This window comes from Schistocerca piceifrons, chromosome 3 (assembly GCF_021461385.2).
Source record: "Schistocerca piceifrons isolate TAMUIC-IGC-003096 chromosome 3, iqSchPice1.1, whole genome shotgun sequence".
Lineage (NCBI taxonomy): Eukaryota > Metazoa > Arthropoda > Insecta > Orthoptera > Acrididae > Schistocerca > Schistocerca piceifrons.
In genome coordinates, this window is record NC_060140.1 from 713,803,159 (window position 1) to 713,818,273 (window position 15,115).

A 15,115-nucleotide genomic window follows, 5' to 3' on the forward strand; every position below is an offset into this window, starting at 1 on the left:
ATTAATGATAATAATAATAATGAAATTTTGGGAATACATTTGTCTAGGTAACACACTTAAGTGATTAACATAGCAAATGTGAAGCAAATGTGTATTCATTATGTTGTACAGGTGCCAGATGTCAGTTTTTGGGATGGAATTCCATGCCGTTTGCACTTTTTTCATCAATACATGGACAGTTTTTGTGGATGACACTGAAGTTGTTGTCCAGTGATGTCCCATGTATGCTCAATCGGAGACAGATTTGGTGATCGAGCACACCAAGGCAGCATGTTGACACAGTGTAGAGCATATTGGGTTATCCTGTTGGAAAACACTCCATGGAATGCTCTTCATGAATGCCGGCTCGACAGGTTGAAAAACTAGATTGACATCAAATTTGCAGTCATATTGCATGAGATAACCACAAGAGTGCTCCTGCCATCATATGAATTTGCACCCAGACCATAGCTCCAGATGTAGGTCCAGTGTGTTCAGCACGTAGAGAGGTTGGTTGCAGTCCCACAACTGCGATCACCCTAATGAACACATGGCCGTCACTGGCACTGAGACAGAACCATCTTTCAACAGAAAACACAACCAGATTCCACCCTGACCTCCAGTGAACATTCACTAGACATCAATGCAGTCGTGAAAGACGGTGGTTTGTGGTCAATGGAATGCACATTATGGTGTGTCTGCCTCAGAGCTCTCCTTCCAGAAATTGCTTTATAATGGTTTGTTGTGTCACTGTGGTGCTGCTAAAATTGCTGTTCCAGATGCAGTATGATGTGCCAGAACATTATGCTGAACACACTGATCTTTCCTCTCGGTAGGGCAAAATGGCTGTCTGGAACCCACTCTTCTTGTGACCATACATTCTCGTAACAATCACTGCCATTAATTATACACAGTAGCTACATTCATACCAAATATTTCTGCAGTATCACAGAAGGAACATCCAGCTTCTCATAGCTCTATTACATAACCTTTTTCAAATTCAGTATGGTGTTGATAATGGCTTCTTTGTCACCTAAAGACATTCTTGACTAACGTCAACTCACCAAGTCCAGTCTCAAAGGTATCTGATACTCACAGCTATTACAGTGTGTATTTAAAGGTAACCTGATTTGCATCCTCATAGTGGTACCATAAGTGTCACTTTATTGCAGTTGGTGTGAAATTTGAATAGATATAATCTTTCAAACATAGAAACATGCCTACCAACTTTTTGTGTGTGTTGCACAGCACCTTCTTAGTGCTGCAATTTTTTTCCCTCGGTGAAGTTTTGGTGCTAGACTGTACTAGTGAAGAGAAGCTTATAGTTTGTAAAAGCCCATCATTTGTATTTGGTGAAATAAACCATTGGTTTATTAATTTTATTAACCTCTTTATTTTATGTTACCAAACTTATAGCTAGAGATTGTGGCACCTACCACATGTTCTCACAACAGCTGGACAGTAAATTCCAGTCTCTGCAAACTCTCCCTTCACAGACACAAATTAGTGAGGCTGAATAGCATTTTATAAGGGATGTGAAACTTGCAATATTTATACACTAGACTGTTTCCAGCAGACTCTTCTGTTTGGGACGTTTCACATATGGTCGATGTGAAGGAGGTTGAGCGGGTGGGACTTGTTCCTACAGAAATTCCCTAAGGTTTCTCACATATGAGTCAGCAAGGGACTTATCTGCTGAGACTCAGGCCAGCCTTACTGAAAGGAAAGGTGCAGAAATGCACAGAGTGCATTTGCTGATCATTGGGAGCTCCAACATTATGCAGAATTTCATCCTTGCTTTCCATTTGGCAGATTAATATGTCTGTGCTTGTACAGTTTCACTTTAATGCTGTAATGAATATATATGCAAAAATACCGGTGAATGCAAGCTTTACATTCACTACAGAATGATTTACACTTGTGCGTAATTTGTTTTATAGGGTACACTTAAGGTTTTTTGAGGTTGTTGCATCCCATGGTCTACTTCAGTGTTGAGGTCCTTATTTCTTAAAGGCTAGATTTGTAATCATGTCAAATTTTATCGTTAACTTTGCTTTCGTGTTCACAGCAAGTCTAGCAAACAGCTTCTCTATTAAGAGTGATTTTAGTGTAAATATATCTATCTCAAATCATTTCACCTGTAGGGTGTAGCAGTTAATGTCGCTGGCTGGTGTGCTCTGGGTCGCCATATAATCACAACCACTAGAAATTATTTGCTGTTTAGTATTCATCATTTCTGGAAAGTGTTGAAATATCTTACTTTTGTATTGTATTGTATTGTATTATATTATTTATTGGTCCTGTTGTCCACATAGCAGCTTATGCATAAGACATTGGACAAGTCAAGTTGTAAATATACAGGCTGAAAGTCATTTTAAGGTTACAATAATACACTTTACACATAAGTATTTATATAACACATTTCATAAATTTAAATATTCTTCAATGGAGTAAAAGGAGTGATGCTGTAAATATGACTTTAGAGATTTTCCAAATGTATTGACCTCAGTGATAGCTTTTATGTTTTCAGAAAGTTTGTTATAAAGCTTAACTCCCATGTGAAAAGTACCTTTTTGGCACAGTGCTGTGCTGATTTGAGTCATATGTAAGTTTCTGTTTTGTCTGGTAAAGTGCTCATGTATATCACCGTTTTTTTTGCAGTCTCCAGTCCTTGCCTATTACATTTAATTTAAAGAACAAAAGGGTTTCCATAATGTATACACATGGTAATGGAGGAATACCAGATTTCTTAAACAGGGGTTTACAAGAGTCTCTAGGCTTGCACCCAAACAAGATTCTAATGGCCCTTTCTTGTAGTTTAAAAGTGCTATTAGCTGTTTTAGAGTTTCCCCAGAAGGCAACCCCATATCTAAGACGAGAATGAAAGTACGCATGATATGTATTCAATACTGTTTTCTCACTACAGCATGATTTTAATGAACAAAGAAGGTAACATGTTTTGCTCAGTTCTGCATTGAGATATTCAATATGCTTATTCCATCTTATGTTACTCTGCAGCCACAGTCCTAAGAATTTGGTTTCAGTATTGTTACCAACTGGTTCGTCATTGATAGAGACTGATGGGATAAACCTGTCCTTCTTAGGAACATTGTGGAATTTTAGAGCAATGGTTTTCTTACTGTTTATTACAAGCTGATTACTCTGTGCCCAGCTGCTAAGTTGTTTCGTGATTGTGTTTACTGTCTGCTGTAACTGTTCATCGTCGTCTCCTTTTAGTAGAATTGTGGTGTCATCTGCAAATATGATTGTTTTGTGTGCATCAACATTTAAGCTTAGATCATTTATGTACAGAAGAAACAGAAGGGGTCCCAATACTGATCCTTGGGACACACCACATTTTATTTATTTATAGTCAGATAAGTGATTAGATACAGTTTTTAGTTCAATATCTGTGTGCTTGATGCACACTGCCTGCATACGATTAGTCAGGAAGGAACTGATCCACTTGTTGGACAGACCTCGAATACCATATCTTTCTAGCTTTGATAGCAGAATTTTATGATCCACCATGTCAAAAGCTTTTGACAAGTCAATAAAGACTCCTATTCTTTCCTGTTTTTTGTCCATCAGGTTTAGGATGGAATTGATGCACTCATAGACAGCAGTTGTTGTTGACCTCTTATTTCTGAATCCATGTTGTTCATTACATAGAATGCTGTTTTTATTTATAAATTTCATAAGTTCTCATACATAACTTTTTCCAGTTTGTATAATTAGCTGCACACTTCCTCCAGGAGATCGTCCTGTTCTGACTGTACACAGGTATTCATAATAAATGTACTTTCAGTAGTAAGTGCAGTATTTCATTGATTATCCTGCTTTCAAATTTGGTCTTGAGTGTGGTTATGACATGACTTCTTCCAGGTACTTCAAAAAATCTATATAACCATGTCTCCAATTAGGTAACATAAAAGCCATTGCCTACATGGACATGAACTGGAATAAAAACAGTACACGGTTCCTGTGGTTCGTATATTCATGAGACCAATGGATTCCAAGCCACCAGAAAGTCAGCTGCACATCAGGCATCCACCAGAGAAGCTGGTCAGACCACAGTGAAAAGGCTGAAAGGATTTGTCTGAGTCATCAAATATAGCAGGTGGGATAACGTGATGTGTTTGGCAAATATGTGGTGAGATAAATTTCAGGTCAAACTGAAGAAAACTTTAGCAGCAATCAGCAGAAAGTCTGGTTAACAGATGAACAACATAAAAATAGAGCCAGTCGTCATTGGGAAATGGCTCAATCCTTCATACAAAATGTTCTTCATACAGAATGTTTTAGTGCTATGCTGGAAGCTGAAAAAAGCTGACACTTGATGAAAAGAATTGCAGAAGACATGAATTAAATCCTTTGGGTAATGGATATCTCAACAACTGAGGAATTCATCAAGTGTTGCCAATGCGTAGAGGTAATGCAACAGAAAAGAATCGGACAGAAGAAATGCCTCTGACCGAATGTGATCCTTATGGAAGCTGTGGCAGACCATCATCACCTCACATCCCACATACAGCAGCTTGTAAGAGAAGAGACACAGCATTTTATGGCAATCAGAAATGTCAGACAATGTAAGCAAGAGATAGCAGCTATGAATGTCAAATCATTACATTAGGAGGTAATAGAGAATGTTGAAGAATAGGTGTATTGGTCTTTAGTACCTATCTCCACCACCTACCAAACACACCATGAAGAATGGACTTGGCTGCAGCCATCCAATGACAACGCAGCACCTGACCATGGCAGGTACCCCAAATCCTACATAAAGTATAACATCCTATAGAAGAACAGACATTTGGAGGGCAGACAACAACACACTGGTTTTTTTAACCATGGACACCCTGGACATGTACACTAGTGCAGACAAAGAATGCAAGTCTTTTATGACAATGGTGCCTACTGACATCAACTGTCACAAATATTTTATTCATGCCAATCAACTGCAGATGATTATAGTCAGCATGTGGGATGAAGCCTATCACCAAGAAGATCACTCCCAAAGACACTATAACTTCCACTCTGGAGTGGAGAAAAGGCAGACCCAAGTGAGCCATGGTTAACACCATGTCAACATATGATCATTTATCACCACCTGAATGATGGATAATACAGAAATGGAAAAGATGCTCTAACTGACATCAGTGAACCTTCAGAGTCCTTTGTCCCCCCTGCTATTCTTGTGAAGGGGGAGAACGGCACATGGCATTTCTGCATAGGCTACTGACAACCAAACAAATTCAAGAACATTGCTTCCTATCCACCGCCAAGCATTGTTGACACTTTAAGACTGCTCGAAAGGAGCAACTACGGAGATAGAGCAGGCTACTGTCATATCGGGGCTGATAGGAAAGACTGCTTTAATAACTCTTGGCAGGTTCTAAGAGTTCAAAGTTATGCCATTTGGAGTGTATAACACGCTAGCACCTTCAAACATATGAAGGACTACATGCTTCGATACTGTAAATTGATGACATGTCCATCTGGATGACATTGTCATTTTTTCAAAGACATTCAGTGAACATCTAAGACACTTGGCAATCCTGTTGAGGTGTTAGGACTGCAGACCACTGTCAGATTACAAAACGGTGGCTCTCAGTCACCCAAGAAATAAAAATCTTGTGTACCTAGTTAATGGTGATGGACTCCACCGCAACCCAAAGAAACTAAGAGCATTCACAGATTTTCCAAATCCCTAGCTCATTAAAGATGTGAGGAGCTTTCTCATAATGTGCTCATGCTGCTGGAGATTCAGAAAGGACTTCTGTACCAAGGCCATTCCCATGCAAGAACTACTGCTGGGAGATATCAAATTTCCCTGGAATGTGGTGCAAAAAAGATCTTTCCTTGTCCTTAAGGAGGCACTACCATTTCTCCAATTCTGGGACTGTATGACTAGAATTCTTATACAGAAATTCACACTGACACTAGCAGTTTTGGGGTAGGGACAGTTATACAAGGTCAGGAAGGTGCCGAGAGGTGATACTTACAGAGCACTCTCCAAGTCCGAGATGAACAAGTCTTCAATGAACGGAGAGTGCCTTGGAGTTATTTAGGCCATAAAGTAGTTCTGCCTGGTTTTATTTGGTAAACCATTCGCTGTTGTGATGGATCATTATTCCCTATTCCAGATGACTAATTGGAAAGATGTGTTGGGTCAACTGGCAAGGTGGACATTGAGGCTTCAGAAGTGTTGTCACACTGGTATTCAAAGACTGACACAAACACAAGGATGTCAACTGCCTTTCAGGGAATCCTTTTGCAGAATACCAAAGTGTGGATAAAATCTCTATCCTTGGTGCTGAACAGAGGGAAGATCCAGCACTGCTGATAACCGCAGGACCCTTGAAGGAGGAGGAACCAGCCAAAGGAAAATTCCAGTTAGTAAACAGAGCATTCATCCTGAGGCTATTCTCTCATTTATATCCTGTGCTATGATATTTTTACAGCTGAAGCATGATATCCAAGGTATTGAAACTGATGAACTTTTCCAAATCGAGAATGGTGGTCAATTTCAAATTGTGGATTTGGGTTTATGACTTGACGTATTTCCATATATTCTGTTTTCTTTTGGTTCATCAAGAGCCCCTTTTGCTGGTGCTGTGCCTGAGAGATCTGTACATGTCCTTCAGCTCTTCTTGTGCTTCACTAAGCAAGACTACATCATCTGTGTATGCCAAGAGTTTTACTTCACCGTGTTCAAATCGGAGACCATTGCATAGGTGTAAATCACTCTCCCAAACCACTCTCTCCAATGCAAGGTTGAAGACAACACGTGAAAGAGCGTCTCCTTGTCATAAGCCTGTTTTGTTTGGGAAGTTGGGAGATATGGATCCTCTGAGCTTCACTACTGCCTGTGAGCCATCCATGCAGATTTTTATCATTCTAATGATTTTACTGGGCATCCTAAATTCTCTTAGTGTGTTGTAGAGGCTACTTCTGTGGATGCTTTCATAGGATTGCTGGAAATCAATGAAAAGACAGTGAACATTTATGTTAAATTCCCAGTATTTCTCAGAGACTTGCTGGTAGAGTAAACAGATCATCATTTGTGGAAGAATTTGGTCAAAATCCAGCCTGGTACTCTTGAATAATGTTTTCTGTGTGAGGCTTAATTTTGTAGAAAATGATCATTGACAGAACTTTGTATGTTATGTCCACCAAACTGATTCCTCTGTTAATTCCCATATTCCATTTTGTTTCCTTTCTTATGTATGGGGAAAATTATTGCAGTTTTTCATTATTCACGTAGTGTTTGAGTTTTGTAGATCATTGTGATAAGATTATAAATTTCTTTGTGTAGTTCGTTTCCACACTCTTTTAACATCTCTGCTGATATCTCGTCCTCACATGCCGCCTTGTTGTTTTTAAGCTTTTGAATGGTGTGTTCCACTTCCTGTTCTGCAATGCTGCATTCAGCAGCATTACTGCTGTTACTTTCGATCATTGTATTGTTGAAGGTTATGTGAGTGTCAGTGCAATTTAACATTTCTGAGAAATACACTTCCCGTCTTGATAGAATGTCTTACAGGTGTGTTAGCATGTTTTGATTTTTACCTTTTATGAATAGGTTTTCAGCTTTATAACCTCTCTTACTGTTCTTTGCATACTGAAATAGCTTCTTTGAGTCTCTATTTGCATTCAGCAAATTTATTTTGAAGTAACTTTGAATGGCATCTACATCAAAAGTGTGTGTTCATCCAGACATGCAAATACATATTACATACCAACACAGGCCAAAGACGATAAAATCACAGGTCTCGATTCCTCATAGTCTCACTCTCAGTGTTGCGAGACTACAGAGTATAGACTTGTCCAAAAGAACAGACACCACACATTCATACAATTAATTTGCCTTGATGGGCCATGAATCCAGCAACTTCAGTGAGGATGCACAATTATGTTCAACCTCCTGCAGCAACCTCAAAGGAGTGAGCATGGAGGACATGAGGATTGTGGACAGGTGGCACTCAGTGGGTGTGTGGGTCAGGAGGTGTGCCAAGATAGTATGCGCAATTGCATTAAACACTGTGTCTAGATTGTGCAGTGGTTATTGTAACTGCCTAGTAAGTAGGAGATCCTGGGTTCAAGTTCTGATCCAGCACACATTTTCACTTGTTGCTGCTAATTCCACATAAAGTCCCAATGCAGCTGACATCAATAATTCCTTCTCTTTCTCCCTCCTCTACCTTCAGTTTACATAATACGTATCACAGTTGTAGATTCCATGTGATGTCTGTTCTTTCAGACATATCAAAGCAAAAGACATCATACATTCATATAAAATCTACTGACTCATGTCCTACTTTACTATTCTTGACTGGAAAACTTTTCCATGATCAAAGATGGTTGGCCGCTGTGGCTGAGCGGTTCTAGGCACTTCAGTCCAGAACCACGTGACTGCTACGGTCACAGGTTCGAATCCTGCCTCGGGCCTGGATGTGTGTGATGTCCGTAGGTTAGTTAGGTTTAAGTAGTTCTAAGTTCTAGGGGACTGATGACACCAGATGTTAAGTCCCATAGTGCTCAGAACCATCAGAGATCACCAGTGCTTCAAAACTATCTTCTACAAGGAACTTTTCAATTTCCAGAGCTTCAGCAGTCATAGAATCTGTAGATTCCTGTTTATTGACTTCGGGAACCTCCTCCAAGAGATCAATTTCATGAAAATGTCTATACATTCTATGCAGCCCACTCAAAAGTCAAGCTTTGTCAATCACCACAATGATGAAGATAATAACACCATCATCTGCCCAGTTGTGCTGTATGGTTCCGGAAGCTGGAAGCTTGCCAAGAAAGAAAGAGAAAAACTGAATGTTTTCAAAGGAAAAGAGAAGAGAAAAATCTGGGGACCTGTGTTGGGGAATGACATCTGGAGAGCTTGAAAGAACACTGAAATCTATCAGTTAATGAAGCAACCCTGTATCATCCAGAAATTAAAAAATAGGAGACTGCAGTAGGCTTGGCATGTGGCTAGAATGGAAACGAACAGAATTCCTAAAAAGACATTTGAGGGTACTCGCCGAGCCAAAAGACCATTGGATCGACCTCTCACACAGTGGAAAAATCATATAAAGAATGATGTCACAGCATTAGGAATCCCCAAGCAGACTGTTGATGCAGCACATAATCTACAGGACCTGTGATTGCTGAAAAGAAGAAGATGTCCTGCCTGTTGTTGACCTATGAAAATTTGTGCCAGACTGGGATTCTAAATATTGGCTTAACCATTAGGCTATCTGTGCATGCTTCCCAGACTGACCCAAACTTCCTTACGTCACACTGTCTATGTCCTATACCCTCAAAATAACACACATTCGTGAGTGCGAGCGCACATGCACACGCACACACACACACACACACACACACACACACACACACACTTTTAAATATTATTATTTGCTTAACATGTGTATACTGTATGCTTAGTGATAGTAACTGCCCAGTAATTCGCAACACAAAACAGATACACACATCAAAGATATAGTGCAATGTAATCCTGTTCTGGTACATGTACACTAATACAAAGTCCCATCCCTAGTTCCTACATCAGATACTTTGGGGGTGTGTATAAAGTAACAGGATAGTCTGACTTTTTATGAAAACCATGATTCTTGGTCGACTGAACCATTCAGTACTGTTGCGTGATGTATAAGCAAAGTAAGAAGACCATATGAGAGCACATTATAATCGTGCTGAGTGGCTGATTTAACTCTGTCTGCTTACTTAAAACATAATTATGATGATTTATAATTAAAATGTTACAAAATATTGATATTTTTGGAAAGTGTATAAAAACCTCAAAAGTCATATTCATAATTTTTTTTACACAAAAAGCAATTAGTAATTACTGTAAAACTTAATGAGAAGACCTAGGAAATATGTTAGCAACAAAATCAAGCCTATATTTAAGAACATTACTGTAATAAGATATTTCTTGTGTTTTGGTTATGATAACTATTTTATTTAAGCAAATTTGTTATTCTGGAATGATTTTCATGATTTATCAATCAAAATTCTGTAACTTTTCTGGAAAAATATTTACCTTTTAACTGTAAAATACAAAATTTGTGTGTTAAACAATGGAAATACTTTTCCATTATTGTAAACTACATAAGCAGCAGCCACAACAGCCAAAAAGGCTCAATATTGTTCAACATTTCGTTTGAGTCAGTGTCAGTTTGTGGTATGAATAAATAACAATTCTAAAGCAATTAATTGTTTTGGCCACATTATTTTGTAGAACTGATTAATCAAGACATGCAGATCCTGTAATTACAATAAATCCAGTCTTTCTTACATGTGGAAATAAACTGCAGTGAAGAGATACAGCCAATATTCAAGCATAAAGAAATATTAGCTAACTACTAACTTTCATAACCCGACAAAGGGGTTATGTCATGAGGTGAGTGTTATGCAGTATGAAAGTACACAAACCATGATGGTAACTGATTTGGTTAAAGGTATTTATAATGAAGAGAATGAAAGTCAGAATTCTCTCCAATTATGTGGGGGGGGAGGTAAAGAGAGAATGTTATATGTGATGGTCAGTGGAATCTGATATGTAATTGGCAATTGGCACAGAAGAAGGGAAGGGTCAAATAGGAAATGACAATAGTGGAAAGAAGACTGAGAAAGATAAGGAAGCCCATTCAACAGGAAAAGAAAATGAAGAGACCCCAGATAGGATGGTAGCACGTGAGGTGCTGAAGGCCAATTGGAAACAAGAAGCAATTAAGCAAGGTGACATGGCAGGAGAGCAAGAGCTAGTAGAAGATGTGAATGCTAGTCAGCTTATAAGCAAGCCTATACAGACACACAACCTTAGTAATCCTTAAAAGGGTAGATGACAAAACAAAAGAGGCCTCGTGATTACAGAATACATTCTCCATTCTTGAAAGTTAACCTAGGAACCATTACAAAACAGTGAGGCATGACATACCATATAAATTTTGATGGTAGTTGAACAAGATACTTTTGTAACTTATGCAGTCAGGTGCTTCTGATATTTGTATTTTTTAGAGTTTTTGCTGATTCTAGGAGAGATCTAGTATATTATTGAAACACATATATAAGAGGAGAAAACCTATGAAGTAGCAAGGACAGAATATATACGTCAAATGAGCACTTTGGAACACTATGAAAGAAAGAATATAAACGTGAAAAGAGCGATTTGAACATTATGAAATCTTAAAACTTTTGGGAAGGGCATCAACTCTTGAGCAATCAAGAAACCTCCAGGAAGTAAGTTATGTGTCACAGGCCCAATGAGTATGACATGAAGTCATACAATTAATGAAGTCAAATACAGGCCAGACAAAAAGAATGGCCACTACTCCAATTAAAACAAATGCGGGGGCCCGATTAATAGGGGAATACTGACATTGTGTATAGAGTTTCAAGCTCATTTAGTCCAGAATGAGGCATACAAAGTCATACTGGATATTGAGTAACAGTACTATCAAGGTAGCAGAATGAGATTTTCACTCTGCAGCGGAGTGTGTGCTGATATGAAACTTCCTGGCAGATTAAAACTTCATGCCGGACCAAGACTCAAACTCAGGACCTTTGCCTTTTGTGGGCAAGTGCTCTACCATGTGAGCTACCCAAGCATGACTCACAACCTGTCCTCACAGAGCACTTGCCCACGAAAGGGAAAAGTCCCAAGTTCGGGTCTCGGTCCGGCACACAATTATCCAGCAGTCAAACCACTGTATTGTGAGCCAAGAATCGTCACAATTATTAATATGTATTCTAAAGCACAGAACAAAGGAAGATTTATTATTTCACTTCAAACTACAGTCTAGGGTTATATCAAAGATCTAACCCATACTTTCATCTAACATAAGGGACAAGGTACATTTTTTTTTACAACTGAGTGTAAAGATAAGTGTAAATGTTCCAGTAATCAAGTGATAGAAGAGATTACAATTAAGCCAAAGACTGTGCTGCAGTTAGAAGGGCATAAAAGGAATGGTTATAAAAAAAAAGGCAGTGACTGCGGAAGCTTAAGAGGAGTATCTTATTATTCTTCTCCAAATTAAGAGGAATAATTTATTTTCTTGTTTTTCTCCAAATGATTAACAGTAATTTCTTTTCCCATTTTTATCCAAATAGTAGTAGTATTACGAAATTCTGAAAGAGCAGGCATTGTCTGCGGGGGAAACAGTGACAGGTGAAATTAAGTTTTTCAGGATAGCCACAACTCGCACTCAGTATGTTTTACTGACAGCTTTCACAACAACAAGTCAACTACTGTACTTTAAACTGGAAATCCTAAAGTTTCTGATGACACTTTTGTTAAATTAAAGAGCAAAACTGGTCACTAAAACATACTGAGTGCGGGCTTGTGGATGTCCTGAAAAGCTTAGTATTACAAAATATAATTCACTTGCAATTAAGAGCAGTACATTTTTTTGTTGTAAATTCTTTGGAGATAAGTTAAATGTAATTCATGCAATCAATGTAATATTGATCAAAATTTGGCTACCTACACAGAGTTCATGAGGGACAATTCCGTAACATCTTGGAGAAACTCGAAATTTATGCTCACATAAAGCAAGATCCAAATCTATTTTTGAATGCAAATTGTGAATTCAGTCACAGTGCCTACTTTAACATTTTTAATGACTATTTACCAAGGTGATGAATGTTGCATATGGATGTCCAGGATGATAGGCAAATGAAAGTGTGCAGTGGAACAGTTAGAACATGTGTGCCGTGCCTGAAACCAGTGAAGGACACCTCCTGTGTGGCCCTCTGTCCACAGTGACAGTTAGCAAATGACTGTCAGCTCACAGCACAACACAAAAGCAGTGACCACAAGAAGCAGCATGCCATGACAGAGATAGGCTTGCAGCAACACCATGGATATCGATGCCATTCACTTTTTAAATTAAAAATTATTTGTGATGTTTTTATTTTTTTTATCTTGACTGTCCACAAGTTTTAATTAAGTATTTCCAAGAACAGCATTTTCAACAAACAAACAAACATTATTATTAATTCAGTTCTGAGTATATCTGTTTTACTGAAATGTGAAAAACGTATTAGACATCAACTGTCAGAAGTGTCATTGTGGGTTATATCAATAATGTAGTTTCTACCAATCCACTGTTTTATCCTGCGACATGGCATATAAACTTTGATGGTAGTTGAACTGGATACTTTTGAACTGATACAGTCAGGTGCTTCTGATGTTTGAGGAGGGTCTGGTATAATAACATTATGTATTTTGTAGATTATTTGTTGATTAATTATTATACTGTTGTTTATAGATCTGATGGTGGTTCATGTTGAACTAAAACCAACCTTTTTTTGATATTGTAATCAAGATAGACAGTAAAAATCTGTTTTTTAAATAAGGGTTGAAGGATGACCAATAACAAAGTTTATTGGTGGGGAAGCGAGTGGTAGAAGCAGAATTGGAGTAGGTCCTTTGTGAAAATGTACCAGGCAGAAGTTTGTTAGATGCAGAGACTCACCATTGTGTCTGGGCATTGCAGCTAGCATAGGTTCTGTGGTGTAGACCAGCAAAGCAGGGCACAGTATCCAGCTCTGCCTGACTCTGCCCTTGTAGGTAATGCTTCCATTGTTGTTTTGGAGGCCCCGTCCAGAATTAAAGGCTAATTCAGCTCGTAGGACCTAACCTGCATCGATGAGATGGGATCTAGTCTCAAAAGTAATGATGGCTGCTACTTGCTACATAAAATAAAGGAATGCACTGCTACAATCTAGTCAAACAACTACTGTGACGTCAAAGACTTGCTGGTAGAAAATTTTATTAACTACTATTAAAACTGTAGCGATGGTTGAGAATTGCTTTTACATAAACCACTAGGTCTGCTGTGAATACATCATTCATGAAAGATATTTGGACTAGTAATAAAAATCTGTATGTACTTTGCCCAGCATAAATTTCTTCTGGTAAATTTGTTGGGGAATGATATCAGAGTCTGGATCATCTCTTTGAAATCAGGACTGTGAAGACATCACAAGTAAGTGAACTTCCTGACTGCCTAGAGCTGTGACCAGTATAATTGCATAACTGACCCAAGTACCTTTCACTTGAGTAATTCTGGAACAGCAACTACTAATTTCTTTCAGCAATATTTCAGAAGCAGAATTAATAAGTAAGTTTTATATGGGGATCTGGCTTCTTCCATGAAGTGGAGTCATCCTTCAGCATTCTTGACGAATGTACTGTCCTCACAGCTCAGACTGATGTGGAGTAGTAGTATGGATGTAGCAAGTTTTACTTTGCGACACGTCTGCTATGACCAAGTGTAAGGAAGAGGAGGGGGAGGGGGGATGATAGAATGAAAGTGATTGAGACTGTGGCCTGGCCTGTTGCTGGGGGGCAGTAAGTTTTTTGTACAGCACAAAGTGTGCCAGCTGGCTACACAGAATGCATTTTATGTCACAATACATATGCTGTAATACTGAATCTAAACTCTGTAACACAACTGAAGTCCAGAAGCTGAAAAACTGTTGTGACATGAAGGAAAATGAGTCTTTGTGGCAAATAGTTCTTGGTGCATTATAAGTCATGATTTAAATTTCCCAAGCTTTACTATTCGAAGAAATGTTTGTACAAACAGTTGATTCACAGTACATTCATTCCTTAATGATATTTGCTTAAGAAATGTATTTTTCAACTCACTTCAAGAAATGAGTACCAAGAATAAGATCAACAAAATGAAAAATCTGGTATCGTGTGCCGGGAAATTTGAATCCGCGCCAGACGTCATGGACATCGAAGACCCATAGAGGTCTCTGCACCATTGCGCCGTAAGCTGTGGTGGCACACACATCCTGGCCCGCTTTTAGTGTGAGGGCACCACAGTGGAACACGTGGTTCCAGCGGCCAACAGCAGTGCCCCCGATAGCCTACTTAAGCGCCTGCCTCTCACTCACCCAGCCAGTATAATCTCGCGTGCGTCTGTTGACACATCGCCTCTTGTTAGACAGCTTGCTTACTTGTTCTATGTATGAGTGGACATGTTTGTTAGGTGTCCTTGTGACTCCATTGTTCGATCTTGTTGTTGTTCGTTCCGTCCTTCGTTGGTCATGTCTGTCCTCTCTCATTGTGTTGTTGTTCGCAGGCCTCTCCATAGGTCTC